Source organism: Protopterus annectens, chromosome 4.part0, assembly GCF_019279795.1.
Source record: "Protopterus annectens isolate FY-2018-M chromosome 4.part0, PAN1.0, whole genome shotgun sequence".
Classification (NCBI taxonomy): domain Eukaryota; kingdom Metazoa; phylum Chordata; order Ceratodontiformes; family Protopteridae; genus Protopterus; species Protopterus annectens.
Window position 1 is genome coordinate 628,408,944 of NC_056733.1, and position 12,345 is coordinate 628,421,288.

The 12,345-nt window shown below is 41.5% G+C and overlaps 1 protein-coding gene across 2 annotated transcripts in view; it reads left to right on the plus strand.

Moving 5' to 3' along the window:
* Window positions 1-12,345, plus strand: part of BICDL1 (BICD family like cargo adaptor 1) — a 1,161,255-nt gene that overhangs the window by 1,084,988 nt on the left and 63,922 nt on the right. The window lies entirely within an intron of this gene.

Genomic DNA, 12,345 nt, shown 5'->3' on the forward strand with positions numbered 1-12,345 from the left:
TGCAGGATTGGTTTGATGATGTGTACTGTGGTATAAAGATAGATCTGTTTTTTGTACATAATATTTCTGTCTGGCTGGTTAAGCAAGTTAATCCAAAAAAAAGCTTGGATGACCTCTGAACTACAGATCCTGGGAAGGCATTGCAGTATTATGTCCTTGGAGCATCACCTTAGTAGGTATGAGGTGAGGAAGGAAAGCAACGCAAACTGACATGATACAATAGGAAATAGAGAGTGAGAAAATGCCACAGTGGTCTGTAGAGTTAACATGCTGCTAAAAAGACAACATAAGAGATTAGTTATTTCTTCTTTGTCTTCTGCTGCACAAAAAAACTGTTGAACTGTCCAGCTTAATGTAAATTGATATTTTGCACATTAATCAATGGGAGAAAGTGTGCAACTGTATTCATCTTGTTATGCTACTCTGATACCAATGACATAGGCTGATGTAGCAATATCCCTTAGTATCAAATGTTACAAGACAAAGTACTTTTCTGAGGAGTAAAGTACCAGTGACAGTTTTATGTCTTCACAAAGTCTCTTCATTTGTACACAGACTTCTAGTCAAAATGTTTGAATTGAGGACCAGTGGTCCATGAATCTGAGTTGAGGCAGCTCAGACTAGTTATGCTTTTCTGAGGGGGGGTGTAGGGGTAAAGCCTTCTTTGTATGAAGGTGGTGGGGGGGATCTTTCAACCGACAAAAATGGCCATTAAAATAAGTGCTTGACACTATTCCAGCATTTAGACTTAAGTTAGTGTTTGAAGGCATGGGCTTAGTAGAGACATTTTGTACTCAAATTATGCTTTAACTTTAGAATGATTTAAATGCAGTCTGTTGTAAACTGCAATTTTTTTTCTTGGTATTTATTGGGACCCTTAAGATGCCTTGCCTTCAGGTTCAGTCCCCTGCCTGCCTTTGCAGGCCTTATGTCTTTATGTGTCTAGATATTCTGGATTATATCTCCAAGGCGGAAGTGTCTGGAAGAAAAGCAGCAGAATTGAAACAGATTGAATACTGCTACTAGTACAGTAGTGGTTCCTTTGTCATTATGCAAGATTGGCATCATTGCAAGCTCTGAGGAGGGTTTATGCAGATGCTTTGTATAAAGCTATCCCCTTCAGTGTGTGATGCTGAGAGCTATTTCAGAATGACACACCCCAACAAACGCTGTTCCTGTCAAGCCCTGCAGTCTGCTGCTGGTGTTAGTGGTCACTTAGGTGTAATCAGCTGAAATGTCATACGCATGCTGCTGTCACTAAGGTACACTTTGTGCTCTGGCCCCTTCATCTCAGTAGTATAGTGTAATACAGGCTCATTTCTACATCCACCCAGAATGTTGTTACAAACAGCTCTCACGGTTTTTTTTTTTGTTTTTTTGTTATACATATTTACATCCTAAAGCTGTCAGTTCTTTTCCTGTAAATCTTTGCAAGTTTTCCATTCAGCTTTCAGAGTTGTTTGGCTCTCTTATTACTGTATGCTGAGCTCTGCAGCTGTTATATTGTTATGTGCAGCACTCTGTGACTGTCATATTACTATGTCTGCAACACTGTGGCCATCAAACTACTATGTGAACATCTCTGTGGCTGTCATACTGCTGTTGCAGAGCTGTGTAACTGTCATACTGATGTGTGTATATCACTGTGATGGTCATCTTACTTTATGCATAGCTGTGTAACTGAAACTGTAAAGTACTTGCCCAGGTTCCATATTGAAATGTTGAGACTTGAAGTGCTGAGTCCCGACATGCTGAAATAAAAAAGACAGACAATTTAGGAGAAGAGTGAATATTGAAAATTGCTCTCCACCTTTAAAATTCTTTTTTGGAGTGGCATAGACTCCATATACCCTTGATGTGAGAGGTAACCCCCTACCCCGACCCCTAACTTATATGTACTCCGAAATCATTAGACCTCAGAAAAAAAGGGAATATTCAGAGAAATGGCTATCTCTAAGTATATGTAAGTCTGGATTTTTGGCCATTCAGTTTTCACATTAGCTAGTCCTGACCTTTCAAATGGCTATCACTTTTCATGCTGCATTGTGCAGAGTTGTGGAGCTGTCATATTGTTCTATGAAGAGGTCTGTGACCATCATACTGCTGTGTGCCGTGCAATGTGACTGTCAAACTGTTGTATGCAGAACTCTGTGCGTGTCACAGTGCTGTGTGTAGAGCTCTGTGAAAGTCATAGTGCTGTGTGCAAAGTACTTGGCTGTCATGCTGCTGGGTGTAGAGCTCTTTCATCATCATCAACCCCCCATTTTTTCCCATTTTCAAGATGGGGTCAGGTGTCATGTTGTGTCGGCATTTCTCTTGATTCACTACCACACTCCTGCCTTCTTTGACACTCATGCCTGACTGTCACAGATCTTCTCTCACACAATCCATCCACCTCTTTGCTGGACACCCTCATTTCCTCTCACCTTCTTCCTGTCTGTCCCATATCTTCTTCACCAAATTATCTTCTGCTTTTCTATACATGTGCCCAAACCACCATAATCTGTTTTCTTTGATCTTTTCTACAGTTGGAACTTCTTTGGCTTCTGCTCTTATGTTATAATTTCTTTGCCTCTCCCACAGTGTGCATCCTACCACCCATCACCAGCACTTAATTACCATCACCTCTAGCTTCCTCATCTGCTCTGCCTTACTGCCCAGGTTTCTGTACCATGCAGTAGTACTGGTTGCACCACTGTTTTGTACACCTTACTTTTCATCTTCTTTGGCATTCTTTTGTCATGCACTATACGTAGCACTATTTGCCAGTTGGCTGCAACCTCTTTGACTCTAGCATTGACCTCTTCATTCAGACTTGCCTTCTCCTCAACCACCCCTCCCAGATACTTAAGGCTATTAACCTGTTCCACTATCTTCTCTTCTATCTCAGTTCTCAGCTTCTTCTGATTTGTCTGTCATAATGCTATGTTTAATGCTCTGTGACTGTTGTTATATATGCAGGGCTTTTAGACATCCTGCCCTGTGCAGAGCCCTGTGACCATCACACTGCTGTGTTCAGAGCACCATGACCATTTATAGTGCAATATACAGAGCTCTGTGATTGTCATACTCTGTGTGCAGAACAATATTACTATCATTTTGATGTTTGCAGATCCCTGGCACTGTTAATCCACTGCATATAGAACACTGTGACTGTCATACAGCTGTGTACAAAGCTATGTGACTGTCATATTGCTGTGTGCATGGAACTTTGAGACTCTGCTGTGTGCAGAGCCTTATGATTGCATTATTGCTGTACACAGAGCTCTGTGATTGTCATATCTCTCTATACAGAGCTGTGTGACTGCCGTAGTGTCATATGTAGAGCTCTGTGGCAGTCATTCTGTTGAGCAGAGAGCACTGTGACTGGCATTCTGCAGTTTGCAAAATTCTGTAAATATCACATTGTTGGGTGACCATCACATTGCTGTATATAAAGAAATGTCATTGCCATATGGCTGTATGCAGAACTTGTCTGTCTGTCATCTGCCATACTCCCAAGTGAAGAGCTCTGTGAATGTCATGCTTTTAAAGTGCTGTATGCAGAGCCATGTGTCATACTGCTTGAAGCAAAGTTCTGTGCCTATCATATTGCAGTGTACACAGCTGTGTCACTGCTTTACTGCTATGTACAGAGCACTGAAATTTTCATATTAATATGTCCAGAGCACTTCAGCTGCATTACTTAAGTGGGCAGAGCACTGTGAATGTCACACTGTTGTGTGCACAGATTTGTAACTGTCATAATACTGTATACAGAGCTCTATGGCTGTCATATTGTTGTATGCAGAGAATTGTGGCTGTCAGGCTGGTATGGGCAAAGCTCTGTGATTGTTGTACTGCTGTGCATGGAGCTATTTGCAGCTTTGTGTGCAGATCTCTGTATTTGTCATACTGATGTGTACAGAGCTCAGTGACTGTCATACTGCTGTGCATGGAGCACTATGACTGGTGTACCACTGGGTGTAGAGAACGGTGGCTGTTCTAATTTTAATTTTATTTCTGTTTAGTAACCAAGATAGTCTGACTGGGCCATACAAGACCACTTTTCAGCAGAGTGCCAAGGAGAAAAGCTCCAGAAAATTAAGCATAAAAAAATACAGTGACTATAAGAGTAATAAAGCTAGCACATGGCTGACATAAGAGGAAACAAAATTATCTAGAGCAGAGAGAGTATACTTACAATTTTAAAAAAAGAAAAAAAAAGAATAAAAAATACATTATGATGTCATATTGATGTGTACAGAGCTCTATGACTGTCATACTGATGTATGCAGAGCCCAGCAACTCTCATACTGCTGTGGGCACAGCACTGTGACCATTCCACTCTTATGTGCAGAGCTCTGGGATTGTTATAAAGTTGTTTGCATGGTCATGTGACCATTATCGTGCTGTATGCAGAGCTGTCTGACTATCATTCTGCTACACTCAGAGCTTTGTGACTGCTATATTGATTTGTCCAGAGCCCTACAACTGTCATATTTCTCTGTACACAACTCTTTGACTGTTGGACTGTATCCTGTAACTTTCATATTGTGGCTACAGAGCTCCGTGATTGACATATTGCTGTGTGAAGAGCTCTGTGTCAGTCACAATGTAGTTTTCCAAGCTCTGAGATAGACTTAGCACTGTGTGTAGAGAACTGTGATTGTCATAGTGTTACTTGCAGAGCTCTGTGACTGTCAGACTACTGTGTAAGGGGCTCTGTGACTCATATTGTTGTTAACAGAGCTTTGCGACTTATACTGCTGTGTGCATATTATATTGCTTTGTGCAGAGCATTGTGACTATTGTCCTACTATGTGCAAAATATGTGATTGTTATGCTGATGTGTACAGAGCTTTGTTCTTGTTATACTACTATGTGCAGAGCTTTTTGTCTGTTACTGATGTGCACAGAGCACTGTGGATGTCATACTTCTGTATGTAGAACTCTGTAACTGTAATACTGTTGTGTGCAGTGCTGTCACTATCATATTGTTCTGTGGACAGCTGTCTGACTGTCGTACAGCTGTATGCTGAACTGTGCAATTGTCATTTCATACTTTGGTATGCAGACCTTTGTGGCTGTTATAGTGTATGCATAATCTGGTAGCTGTCATATTGTTGTTTGCAAAGCTCTGAGTATCATCCTGCTGTGTGCAGAGCTCTGTGACTGTTATGCTGTGTCCAGAGCACTGTGACCTTAATACTGATGTGTATAGAGCTCTATGATGATCATACAGCTGTGTGCAGAGCTCTGTGGTTGTCAGTGTGTCCTGTACAGAGCTATGTACCTGTCATACTGCTGTGTATAGACGGACTGCTATACTGCAGTGTACTGAGTCTGTGACTGTCATATTGTGTGTAATGCCTTGTGGCTGTTATACTACTGTGTGCTAAGCACTGCACCTGTGAGACTGTTGACTGCAGAACTTTGTGTCTGTCATCCTCTTGTGTGCAGCGCTGTGACCATTATGTCATTGTGTGAATAGCTCTGTGACTGTTATACAGCTGTGTTCAGAGCTGTATGCCTGTCATTTCCTGCTGCAGTATGCAGAGCTATGTGACTGTGATAGTGTTGTATGCGGAGCCAAATGGCCATCATACAACTGGGCACAGAGCTCTGTGACTGCCATACTACTGTGTGCATAGTTCTGTATTGTCACACTGCTGTGTGCAAAGTTCTGTGACTATCACAGTGTTGTATGCTTTGGTATGTGATGGTCATGCTGCTGGGTGCAGAACACTGTGATTGTCATACCACTTTCTGCACAGCTCTGTGAATGTCATGCTGCTGGATGTGAAGCAGCTTTCATACCATTGTATGCAGAGCTCTGTGACTGTGATACTGCTGGGCACAAAGCTCTGAATGTTTTACAGCTGGGTGCAGAGCTGTGTGACCATCATACTGTTCTGTGCAAGACTCTGTGGCTGTCACACTGTTGTGTGCAGAACACTGTGGTTGTCATGCAGCTATGTGCAGACCTCTATGACTGTCAGTGTTGTATGCAGTGCTCTCTGACTGTCATGCTGCAGTGTGTAAAGATCTAAGTGTCATGCTTGTATAGACAGAGTTCTGTAATTGCCCTATTGTTCTGTGCAGAGCACTAAAGCTGTCATATTGTTGTTTGTAGAGCTCTTTGAGTGCCATGCTACTGTCTGCAGAGCTCTTTGTTATATTATTAAGTGTGGAATGGTGTGACTCTCATGCTGTTGTGTGCAGCGTTATGAGTGTTCTAATGTTGTGTGTAGATCACTGTATCTGTCATACTGATATGTGCAGAGCTCTGTGGCTGTTATAGTGCCGCGTATGGTGCTGTAGGACTTTCATACTGCTGTTTTCAGAACACCATGTCCATTATACTGCTATGTGCAGAGCTCTTAACTGTCCAGAGCTATGTTACTGTCATATTGCTATTTGTAGCATTCTGTGAGTATCATACTGTTATATGCAGAGCTCAGTGACTGTCCTACTGCTGTAAGCAGTATTCTGTGATCACTATACGTCTATGTGCAGAGCTCTTGGACTATATTTGTTGTGTGCAAGACACTGTGATCATTATATTGCTGGGTGTAGAACACTTTGTCATACTGCTATGTGCAGAGTATCATAATGGTCATTCTGCCATGTATGGAGCTCTTTGTCAATTATCCTGCTGCATGTAGAACAGTGCGACTGTCTTAATGCTCTGTTTTTAGAGTGCAGTGACTATTAAAGTGCTTTGTGCAGAGCTCTTTGATTGTCATAAGACTGTGTCCAGAGTATGATGGCTGTACTATTGTGTGATGAACTCAGTTGTTGTCATACTGCTATGTCATGAGTTCTTTAACTGTCTTAGTTTTGTGTGCAGTGATCTGTGACTGTTGTGCTGCTTTGTACAGATCGCTGTGACTGTCATACTGCTGGGTTCAGAACGCTGTGATTGTCATACTGCTTTGTTCATACTGCTGGGTTCAGAACACTGTGATTGTCATACTGCTTTGTGCAGACCGCTGTGACCATCATGCTGCTGGGTGCAGAGCAACCATCATACTGTTGTGTGCAGAGCTTTGTGCCTGTGATTCTGCTGGTCTCAAAGCTGTGAATGTTTTACAGATGGGTGCAGAGCTGTGTGGCCAACACACTGCTGTGTGTAAGACTCTGTGGCTGTCATATTGTTGTGTGCTGAACACTGTGGTTGTAATACAGCTGTGTGCAGAGCTCTCTGATCATCATAGCATTGCATGCAGACCTCTGTGACTGTCATCCTAAAGTGTGTAGAGATTTGAGAGTCATGCCTCCGTGTGCAGATCTCTTTGACTGTCATACCACTGTGTCCGGAGAATGATGGCCATACTATTGTGAGATGAACTCTGTACTTATTATATTGCTATGTGCAGAGTTCTGTAACTCTCATAGGTTTGTATGCAGTAATCATATGACTTTCATGCAGCTTTGTACAGATCTCTATAACTGTCATACTGCTGGGTGCAGAATACTGTGATTGTAATACTGCTGTGTGAAGAGCTCTGTGATTGGCAGCCTGATGTATACAGAGCTCTGTGAATGTCATACTATTGTGTTCAGTTTTCTGTGACTGTTTATACTGCCATATATAGAATCCTGTGATGGTCATATTGTAATGTGCAATGCTGTGTGACTGTCATACTGCTGGGTACAGAGCTCTGAGTTTTGTACAGCTTGGTACAGACCCAAGGCCATCAATCTATTGTGTACTATGCACTGTCGTTGTCATGCTGGTATGTCCTGAACTCTGTGGCTGTCATTGTTACTGTTGAGCTAGTGACTGTCATGCTGCCAGGTAGTGACTGTCATACTGTTGTGTGCAGACCCGTGTGACTATGATACAGCTAGGTGCAAAGCTCTGAGTGTATACAGCTGGATGCAGAGCTGTGTGGCCGTCATGCTGCTGTCTGCAAAAGTCTGGTACTGTCAGACTGTTGTGTGCAAAACACTGTGACTGTCACAGTGCTGCATGCAGAACTCTTATGATTGTCCTATTGTTCTGAGCAGAGCATCAAGACTGTAATACTGTTGATTGCAAAGCTGTTTGACTGTCATGTTACTGTGTGCGGAGCTCTTTGTCATAGTATTGAGTGTGTAGTAGTGTGACTCTCATGATGTTGTATGCAGTGTTCTGTGAATGTTCTAATGCTGTATTTAGAGCATTGTGTCTGTCATACTGCTGTGCATGGTGCTCTGTGACTTTCATACTGCTGTTTTCTGAGCACTATGTCTATTGTATTGCTGTGTGCAGAGCTCTTTGATTGTCATTCTACTGTGTCCAAAGCTATGTTGCTGTCAGCTCTCTGTGACTGTCATGCTGCTGTGTGCAGTATTATGTAGCCACTATATTGCTGTGTGTAGAGTTCCTTGACTATACTGCTGTGTGCAAAGCACTATGATCATTATATTGCTGGGTGTAGAACACTTTGTCATATTGCTGCTTGCAGAGTTGTGACCATCATATTTCTGTGTTTCAGTACTCTTTGTCTTGTTGCTATGAACAGTGCTTTATGACTGCTGTGGTGCTGTGTGCAGGGCACTTGGATTGTCATAATGCTGTATGCAGTGCTATGTGACTGTCATATTACTGTAGTACATTCATAAAGCAGAGAGAGACTTACTTTAATTGATACATTTCTTCAGGTGTTCTTCATTAGATCATTGTTGCAGCAGCAATAACTATACTAGACATAGCCTGACAAGCATATCTGACATCCAGCCAGTCTACAAAGCTTTGGGTTCCTTTCTCAGACACTGCATATCTGCTCATAACATGAGGTTATGTGCTGGTATAAGAGGCGTGTACATGCACACCAAAAATCAGAACTTGCTTGCCATATGTATGCTTATGCAGACTTCTCATTAGCTTAGTAGTATGAATATCAGTGGTCTGCTTCAACTACAGTTTTTGGCACATAACTATCCTCATTTTGTCTTATTCCTTTTCCTGTGAAAACATATATAAAAATTTATTTTATTTTATTTGTCCAAAAGGATAAATACTCTTCTTGTGGTAGACAGATTCCTTACAAGGATGACCACACTTGTTTTTTGTCTTGGTGAACAGCATAAAGCGTCTTGTCAGATTTGTCTTTACTTTGCTCCCAAGCATGTTAAATTCACTAAACATTTTGCTTGAAGACAACAGCCTCAGTGATTTGTGTGAGTGACCATGATGATGGACTCCCCTTCAGTGGACCTCCATCATCAGTAGAAAAAAAGAAGAAAAAGTTTCAAAAGAGGTTTAAGAAGAATCTTGGACTTACCACTCTTTCCTGTGGTCTTGGACTGATGACTCTGCTGAGGCACCTTAATAAATCCCCCACCTCAAACCATTGCTGTGTCTTTCCTGGTTTTGGCATGACCCTTCAGGGGACCACTTAGGCCCAGGAACCTAGCATGTCCTTTCAAAGCATATCATACTGAAGTTGATGAAAAAAAGAGAACTATGTTTTTTCCTCTCTGAGGATGAGGAGGCAGTCACCAAGTGCTAGTTAGGGAGGATGTTGCTAGTTCACTTATGGAGGTCGTACCTATGGACTCCTTTCCAAAATATCTAAGACTTAAGATCCCTAAAAAAGAGACAAAAGAATAAATATTTATTCCCTCCTTTCACCCTTTCTGTGCATAAGGCTTCCCACAAAGATGGGTATAATTTAGATCAATGCTTGTTCACAGCATTCCAGGCTCTCCAGACTTCTCTTCCAGCTTCCACCCCTGTTAAAAGAAAGGGAATCCTGTCTTCCTCAGAAGAAGCTTATCTGAATCTGATGTTGGGGGTCTGGACTACACCTCCCAGTTATCCTCCCATTCTCCTTGTAAGTCACAATCTGAAAACACCCTCTCTTCATAGTCTCCTGATGAAGAAATACCTTTTGTGGAGACAGTCTCAAAAATAAAAGAATATTTTAAGTAGGAAGATAAGGAGGTATCAGAATCTTAAAAAAATATATGTACTGTGATTTATTAGTTATGGATTCCCCAATACCAGTTTCCATACCTCCTGTTTTAGGAGCTTTAGAGAATGCCTTTTCTTTAGCTTTTGTCTCCCCAGGTTTCTACCCCCTACTCCCAACAAACCTGACAGGTTACAGGTTGTCTGATATATCTATGTTCCTCCATAACAATCCTGTAGCAGACACTACTATTATTTCTTTGGATGGAGACCGAAATTCCAAGGTGTTTTCTGCTACTAATCATGTCCCAAATGACATATGTGCTGTTGACAGATTGGGGAAAAGGTCTACACATCTTCTCACAATGACATCTAGAGCAGTCAGCTGCCAAACACACACACACACACACACACACACACACACACACACACACACACACACACACACACACACACACACACACACACATCTAAATATCTGTTATTCATTTTTGGTGATGTGCAACAAAGCTTATCTAGCCTACCTAACTCAGACACAACTCCAGTATACTTGACATGTTAAAGTCTGCTTCGCAGGTCACTAAGCATTCTATAAAGTGTGTTTATGATGCAGTGGATCCTGTCTCTTTGGTTGCTGTTACAGGTACAGGAATGTGATGAAATGCCTAGGTAAGATTACAAAATTTCTCTTATAATCTTTAAATGCTCCACCTGACAGAGAGCTTTTTGTAAATTCTTCAACTTTTCTGGTTCTCAAAATGCCCTCCTTGCTGGCATCGAGGCAGTGTACTTATTAGCCAGTAATTGAATATTACTCAAGCTGACAGTATCACTGGCTCTTATTTCTCACTTTCTTTTTTCTCATTGGATGAGCTAAAATTAAGCTGTTGATCACTGTGCATCCATCTTAGAAGTAATACCTTTTTGGAAAGTCTTCAGCTGAAGTACCCAAGAAGCTGGAAGAAAGGAAGATTAATTGGAGACTCAGTCTCCTGTTTCAAAATACCAAAGGAATTACCTTCTTTGAAAGCCTTTTAAATCCTCCCAGTAAAAATCTGCTAAACAGAAATACAAGAAAAAAATGACAAGATATATTAAAAAGGAAAAAGTAGGATCTCAAGGGACCATCCTTTAAAAAAAATCAGTGACTTCCTGTGCACTTCCTTCCCAAATTCCAGGCAATCTCTACTGCTGCCTTCATCTCTGTAAGCAAATAACTTCAGATGCTTGAGTTCTAAAAGTAATTCACAATGATTACATACTACAGTGGCATCCAGTCTCGAGCTGGAACCTATCTTCCTCCAGAGAACCAAAAAACATCTGTTCTTTCACATTTTTGGGGGGTGGGATTTGTTGCCTTAGAGTGATAGAGCTAGTCCCTCCATCTCAGCAAGACAGGCTTTTACTTCTTTGTTCCCAGAAGGGAAGATACATGGAGGCCTATTTTAGACCTTTAAAAACTAAACACCTTTCTCTTAGTACCAAAATTCAAGATGTTCACTTTACAAACCCTTTTTTCTCTACTGTTTCCCAAGGCTTCCCCGGTCAGTTTTACCTCAAAGATACCTAACTGTGCATTCTAATGCACAGAAAATCACAGGCTTTACATTGGGATTGCACTTTCAGGTTACATCTGTGCCTTGCCCCAGTCATAGCCTTCTGCAGACTACAAGGCATTCAGATTTCCCCTGTTTGGATGATTCTTCATTTTAACCCGCTCTGAACAAAACACCCTAGCAGCTCTTCATTTCACAACTTATCTTTTTAGAAGCCTGGGTTTCAAACTAAACATGAAAAAGTCATGTTTAGATCCCACTCACAGATTAATCTCCCTAGGATGTCTCCTATATACCTCTCTGTCAACAGTCTTCCTTCCTCCAGACAAAGTATCCTGTTATCTTAATTTCATAAATGTGGCCCATCAGAGCATGTCCGCAGCAAGAGATTTCCTTAAAATTCTGGGTTATGTGGCTTCTTACATTCTAATGGTTTAATTTGCCAAACTTCATATGAGAAAAATCCAGTGGTACCTCAAATCAGTTTGTATTCAGCATCTTCATCTTTTATCTTTCCAAATTCCTGTTCTCAATTTCTTCAGAAGTTAATTCTTATAGTGCTCCAGTTAGATCTTAATAAAGCAGGTCTCTCTTTTTCTCCTCCTCTTCTTGGTCAGTCAGTCACAATAGGTACTTCAGAGTTTGTATGGGTTGGTGGGGGGGGGGGCAGTCTCTGAAGGTACCAAGCATGTAAGAGCCTCATTTCAGGGGTAACCACATAAATCTCAAAGAGGTAGTAGCTCTAATAAAAGGCCTGAAAGCACAAAATCATTGGTCGACTTGTAGACCAGTATTAGTGATGAAAACCAACACTATAGTGTTGTGATATATAAACAAGTAAGAGGGGACAAGGTCCTAACTCCTTTGCAGTCTAGCCATGATAGCCTGGGAGCTGACAATACAGGG